The following is a 7,317-nucleotide window of genomic DNA, read 5'->3' as shown; positions in this document are numbered from 1 at the left end:
CAGGCTCCGGACGCACAGGCTCAGCGGCCATGGCTCACGGGCCCAGCCGCTCCGCGGCATGTGGGATCTTCCCGGACCGGGGCACGAACCCGTGTCCCCTGCATCGGCAGTCGGACTCTCAACCACTGCGCCACCAGGAAAGCCAGGTAAATCAGATTTTAATGCAATATTAAAAAAAATAAAAGTCAAGGTAAATGATGAATAAAACATCACCATTTTAAATAAAGACAGGATCAGTATTCCTGATTGTTCCTTTTGCCTTCAACTTCAGTATGGCTCAGCAAGGCACCGTTACTCATCTGATTAACTAGAAAGGACGCAAGGCAATATCTGGAAATATCTGACATCTTGGTTCTCTGGTGTCTATGTAATTGTCAAAATGGATTGAAGTGCACACTTGAGATCTGTACATTTTATTGTTTGTAATTATACCACTCTCTATATGTGTATAAGTATTTTGAATTGTGAATAGTCATGTGATCTAATTCAATCTAAGGAGTGTTGAAGGCATGCTGCGGAGGTTTGGGGGACAGAAATTTACTTAGTTTTTAAAAGCGAGCAAGTGCATTGGATGGCCTGTGGACAGCATTCTGTATGGATGTGACAGCTGGGACTGCCGTGGCTACCTAGATGCCAGCCTGAATATGAAGCTGACACATGGAGATGGGTGGAGCTGAAAGAATCAGAGAGAAATAGGCTCGGAGCCCTAACTGAACTACACCTGATCACTGGGTTTCCTCTGGACTTTTCTATTACATAAACCAGCATCCGTTTTATTTAAAAGCCAGTTTGTGTTGGGTTTTCTATCACAAATTCAGAGAGACAAGGAGAGAAAGCAATAAAGAGAAGCAGGAGGCAGGAAGAGCTAGGGGTGAACAGAAGTCATGCGTCCGCAGAAGTAACGTACATAGCCTTGTAGACAGGGCTCCTCCCAGGCACTGTACTATCACGGGGTGAAAGACAGAAAATGAGTCAGACACTCTCTCTGCTCTTGTGGAACTTACATTCTAACTGCGAATGGGAGACAGGAAGGGGGACAGCAACCATTTTAGATAGTGAAAAAACACTTTAAAGAAAATAATACAGGGTAATGTGGAATGGAAGAGGCTACTGCTTTTGTTGGAGCATCCGGAGAAGCCTTCTCCACAGAGGTGACATTTGACCTGTGATCTGAACGAGGAGGAGATGCGAGCTGTCTGAAGCTCTGAAAAAAAATCTTTCCAGGTAAAGATATAGCAGCACATTCCTGGAAGACAAGAAACAGATGAAAGAGTAGAAACTCCCTAAGAACTTTAATGTGCATATAAATCACCTGGAGATCTGGTTAAACTGAAGATTCAGATTCAGTATTCTGGGGTGATGACTGAGATTCTGCATTTCTAACACGCTCCCAAGCAATGAAAATGTTTCTGGTTTATGGACCATACTGGGAGTAACAAGGCCCTGCAGAATTGCTCCCCAAAGTATGGTCTATAGCCTGGTTCACAAAGAATTTTAAAGTTTCTTTTAATATCTTTATAGCAATTTAACATTGATACAACATCCATGCATGTACTCACTTTTCTAGTAATCCATTTTAAGTGCATTGGTCACTGATAGACTGGAAGTTTAAAACACAAAATTTGACCCTGCACAGATAGTTTGAAAAGCACTGCCCTAGAGCCTAGAGTGTTACATCTGGAGGGAACGGAACTAACTACTAAAACTACAAAGAAGCAGGAAACAATGAAACGTACAGCATACGATAGAGAATAGAAATAACTGTCATGTGGAAAACATGGGGATCGGTACAGTCAACATTACCATCACTGCCACTACCGCACTTGCGCATAAACACAGATAGACAGACAGACAGACACGCACACAGACACAAAACATGGCTTCCATACAGAACTCCTGGCAGCCAGGCGTCTATCATCCATTTCTCAGATAAACACCCAGAAATGTCCTCTCTAAACATATCAATGTCTATGAGCCAAGATTTCCTCCTTCTGGAATTTAGGGTCTCCTAAGTGTTGTTCCCTCAGAAGTGAAGCGCATGGGTCAACAATGTTTGCAGTGTGTGCAGAGCCTAGAACTGTTCATTGCCTCTTTATTAAGTGGATCAGAACATTAAGGATCACCAGACTTTCAAGCAACCAATTTAAACAAATATTCTTAGAAGAAGGTGGAAAGCAAGATTAATAGGGACAGGGCTACACTGAATCATAATTATGGTAAAATTGCAGAGACTCAATGAAAACCTACCTGGTCTCTAGAGCTACATCCTCTGAAACAAGCTTACATTTTCTCTGCGGGTTTGTGGTATAACCAGAAAGATGTCACATTTCCCAGTGAGTTTCACCTATGGAATATTCTCATCTTCCTTATATTCCTAACTATTCTTTAACAACTCTCACTAACTGAGGTAATCTCAATGTGTTCCTAGAAAGTTAAAAGTACCTGTCTAAAACACTGTGAATGGCTTAATATGTATATTTCATCAGTTTGAATGCTTTTAGTTGTAAATAACAGAAGACACACTTCACACTAGTTTAAGAACTAAAGGAGACTTATTGGCTCATATAAATGGAAGTACAAGAGAGGGTGTGGGCTTCAGGTAATGCGTGATCCAATGACCCAGTGGCAGTCTCGAAAACTCAATTTTTTTCCTCTGTTCTTTTTGCCATCACAAGGGAGGGGTATTACCTAAAAATTACTGTGTGACTTGAACAAGTTCTTCTCATTATCATTATTGCTTATTTGTCTTGACTTTTGCTTGGGCAATGGACTTATACCCTCATAGTATGCATGATGCAGAAGAAATATTTTTCAGGAGAGAGATTCCAAAATGTTATTCTAGCTTGTATAAACTTGAGTTGGAGATTATTTGGATGTGTTCCACCCAAAAAATAACTACGTTCTATTGCTTTCTCCTAAGATTTCCTCACTGCACCAGAATTCTGTGGGTACATAAGTAAATGAAGTCAAGGTCAGATGGTCATGACCTCCCAATGCCCTTTCTTTCTTCCTCAGACAGATGAGACCCAGTCAGACACACTGTGTGTTTCAGTGCCTCTAGTCTATAAACAGTTTGTTATATGAAGAGAGACAGATTACTCTACATGTTTTCAAAGGAGATATAATTTTTACATTTTTCACATGCCTGGCATTCTCTCTCAGTCATTCCTTCCTCCTAATGGATTTCTTGTAGACACAAATATATTTATTATCCTAACATTCTTTTCTTTCTTCTTCATATCTTTTCAATCTTGTCTGTTTTCAACGGAGAAAAAAGTTAGATTGTTTAAAATGGTCTATTTTTTTCCTAACATTGAAAAAACTGAAAAAAAAGTATCCAAACTCCTTTCTTTTATTTGAGAAACTAGAGGCTGATTGAAACCATAAAGTCAGTCAGCCAACACTGATAGAATATAAAAACCTTTCTGCAAACTATAATAAATAAAAATGCATATTTGTTATGCATTAGTTAACCCTTAGGCAGGAGGAGATGTAGACACATCAAGTAGTTTGCACTTAAATGAAGCATTATTAATAAGAGTCACAGCTGGTTAAAGGTCTGGAAATAATCCATTGTCCCACAGTTAGAATTCCTCCAAAGTCATTTAGTCCTGGGGAAAGAATCTGGTCCATACACAGTGCTGACCTGTGAGCCCTGTAGTGACACCTACCAAGTGAGGGAGGGACTGGCCCACTGTTAGGAGAGCAGAACAAACACTGTGTTGCCTGGGAGGCAACTTTGTAACTTGATGGATCAAACTTGGAATTTCTAGGATCTATCTTTAATAGCAGACATTAAAGGTTTTGAGTAGACAAGTTGGGTCTTTCACCAGTATTAGAGTTTTACGTACTCAGTTGATATTTGTACTTGTTAAATTATAATAAAAAATAATTCTAGCCAATCCTGGAAGTCCTCAAAACTTTTCCCTTACAAAAATGGTCTGAACATTACTCAAATTTGAGAAAAACAAATTGCTGTGCAGGATGCCTCCCTGGGAATACAGCTGTGATGCAGACAACGTTCCTAATTCCTTCATCTTCAGATTCCGGAGCCTGTGTTCGACAGGAAATACAATTATTAACCTGTACCCATGGAGTGAGTTTCAACCCACCCCATAGACAAGAGCAACTCTACTTTATCCTCTATATACTTGGGCTTTCTCTGTAAGATTTTATTTTAATTAAAAAACATTTTTTTAAACCAGTGCAATATACCACACTGCCTTGTCACTCTAGAAAGTCTTGGGTCCTCTAGGTGGGAACAAGCAGAAGAGAATGGAGCAGTAATGATACAGGTTTACTTCAAAAGGAGATGCTCCTGCATAGAATCATCCCAGTTCTGGGTAATTTTATGGAAGAAGTAACGTAGGCAAAATGCCTTTTTGGCTTCTGATGTATTACCATTTAAGATGGGCATGTATGATTTGCTTTGCTAAATGAGACCAGAACAGTAGTATCTTTTTAACCAATCCTTTGTTTTCATCTCATTTATAGACTTTCAACAAACCAAGGTCTTAAATCCTTTAAGCTGGGCTCTTTTCCTATGGTTCAATAGAATAAATGCCATTTTACCTTTCAACACCCTTTGAATACTTTCAGTAACTAGTTATGGAATCATTCTCTATTCTTCTTCTACCAGCTAGCATTTCATGCACTTACTTCCTTTGCATCTGAGAATGACCAGATTTGGAAACGGACAAATGGAAGAGCTTTGCTATTCAAAGAGGAGAAATCCTCTGGAATTTCTAAGCAATAAGAGAATACTCTCCAAATGGGATGCCTGGAAATGATTCTATGGCAAGAACAAAAAAGTTATATATACAAATCATTCATTCTTGCATTCATGTATTCGTCCCATGTCAACTGAACACTGATTAGGTATGAAACATTTTGCTAGGCTCTGAGGATGATATGGTGAAGTGGGCCCTGCTCTTGAGTAGTTTATGGTCTAAGTGGGAAGAGAAACATTGCATATATAACTAAATATATAAACTAAATGTATAATTTCAAAGTAGGATGAATACTGTGGAGCAAAAGTACAGATGAGAATGTATCTCAGCGGGTTTATCCTAATTTGTGGGAATCATGGAGTAATGTCCATGGCTGTGCCATTCACTGAAGCACTGAACTGTGAAAGATGGCCAGGCCTGAGCAAATATCATGGTTCCATTCTGGGTAATCTAGGTTTGAGACAGGCATATGGGGAAGTCAAATAAACACTCAGATAGATGGAGAAGTCTGCATTGAAGATAACAGCTTAGGAATCCTTAACCAATAAATGATAAGTTAGAGGTGAGAATGAACTGACTTAGGGATAGAGTTGAAAAGAGGGCCTATCACTGAGTCTTGAGGAATTCCATTTAAAGATTAAGGAGAGATTAGCTGGCAAAGAATATCAGAGTGGTCTGATGACAGAGGCAGAGCAACTTTGCAGCTAATAAAGGTGAAGATTCTGGGTCCTTCTCTTGCTTGGGAGGAGCCCTAGCAACGGGTTTACATGGTCATATGTTTTTGTAAAATTTTCACAAGAAAGATATCTTTGTTTTTGTTTTCTAAAAGCAGAGCCCCAAATTGTCTGAGCTTCAGGTCTCACACTTCTGCCCCTAACTAAGAGGAAGGAGCAAAACCAAGAGAGAGTGATTGCCTGGAATTACAAGGGGAGGGGAACAGTTCAGGAAGAGAGAGTGCAACAGTTATGAACACATCTGAAGAGACAGGAATATGAGGAGAGAAACACATCCCCTGGATTTAGGTAGTGGGAGGTCACTGGTGTCCCTAGCAAGGGCCCGTTCTGTACTATGAAGGGGCAGGAAGCCAGATGCAGTTGGTTGGTTTCAACAAACTTAACTAAGAAGGAGAGGGGAAAAGTGTGGTAGCTAGGGAGAGACAGGTTTGGGAAGTAGCTTACTTGTTTCCTCTCTCTCTCGCCCCCCTACCTCCCCGCTTCCCTCCCTCCCTCCCCTTCTTCTCTCCTTCTATTTCTCTTTTCTCTTTTTTTCTCTCTTTTTCAGAATGGAGAGACCTGAGAGTGCTGATTGAAAGGTTATGCAACATAGAGATGTGTTGAAGAGACAACGGAAAAGATAAGGTAAATGAGTTTTTCCTTTATCCTATCTTAACATTCATTTTCAAAAGACCCAGAGGAAATGAATATCCACAGACTATGAAGAAATCTACTCCATGTTTTTGTTTCCCCGTGGGAAAATCGACACCAATTCATGTTTATAAAAGAGCAAGCGTCCTTGGGCTGAAGACACTCGCTTCAGCCCAGGGCACCGAGCTGACTTTACTTAACTCCTAGTCATTTACAGGCAAATGTTCTATTTTGCAGCTTTCTGAAAATATCCATTTAAAAACTTAAACCAGTTTCCCTCTGAAGTCTTGTATATTTTATAAACTGTGTTTCCCCTTAAATAGTTGGTGAATATTGTAGAAATACAAATCGGTTTTTTAAGACAAACCAAATTTACAAGTCTGTTAAAGAAAAACAGACCTTTAATTCAGGATATTAAAATAAATTCTTTAAATATTTTTAATTGGGCTTCTGAGTATCCTTTGATGTATACTTTAATATTAGACTTATGTATTGAAAAAGGGAGCAATTTTCCTCCCCAGAGAACATTCCTGGGACTCAGGGAATTGAGAATATCATAAAGACAATCTTAAATGGCACAAAATAGAAATGAACATGTTTTTCCTGGCACCGTGTAATTCTGAACCCTTCCTCCACTTTTTGTTTGTTTGTTTTTTAGTTGGATCTTCTGTCTTAGAATGGACATTGATGCACTAAAAGTAACTTTTAAAAGAGTTAGATTAGCCCCGCCCCCAAGCATACTCATTAAAGTGCTTCTCATCACTTTAATGAGCTACCAGAGAGCAATCCGCATAAAAAAAAAAAAAAAAGTCCTCAAAACTAGAAATAGAGGCTACCGGTTCCCGCAGGTTACCAGATTTAGCAAATAAAAATACAGGCTGCCCAGGTAAATCCGAATTTCAGATAAAGAATTTTTTAGTGTATATCCTAAACATTGCATGGGACAGACTTGTCCAAATTAATGCTTCTTTTTTATTTGACATTGACATTTAAGGGGGCTTTTCTCCAGCAACCGTGCGGAACCCACTCTCCACATCCCCCGCCGAGCGCCCGCGGAGCTAGTTTAAAACCGGGGGCCTGCCGGCTGGGCCGCGCCCCCTGATTGGCCGAGACGCGCCAGCCGCCCCGCCGGCCGAAGGCGTCACGCAGCCCTGGCAGCCCGGGCCCCGCCGCCGCAGCCGCCTCCGCGGCAGCCCCGGTCGGCGCAAGTGCGGCGCGCGCAG

The sequence above is a fragment of the Physeter macrocephalus genome, chromosome 9 (genome assembly GCF_002837175.3).
Source record: "Physeter macrocephalus isolate SW-GA chromosome 9, ASM283717v5, whole genome shotgun sequence".
In the NCBI taxonomy this organism is placed as follows: Eukaryota; Metazoa; Chordata; class Mammalia; order Artiodactyla; family Physeteridae; genus Physeter; species Physeter macrocephalus.
This window is presented reverse-complemented; position numbering follows the sequence as displayed.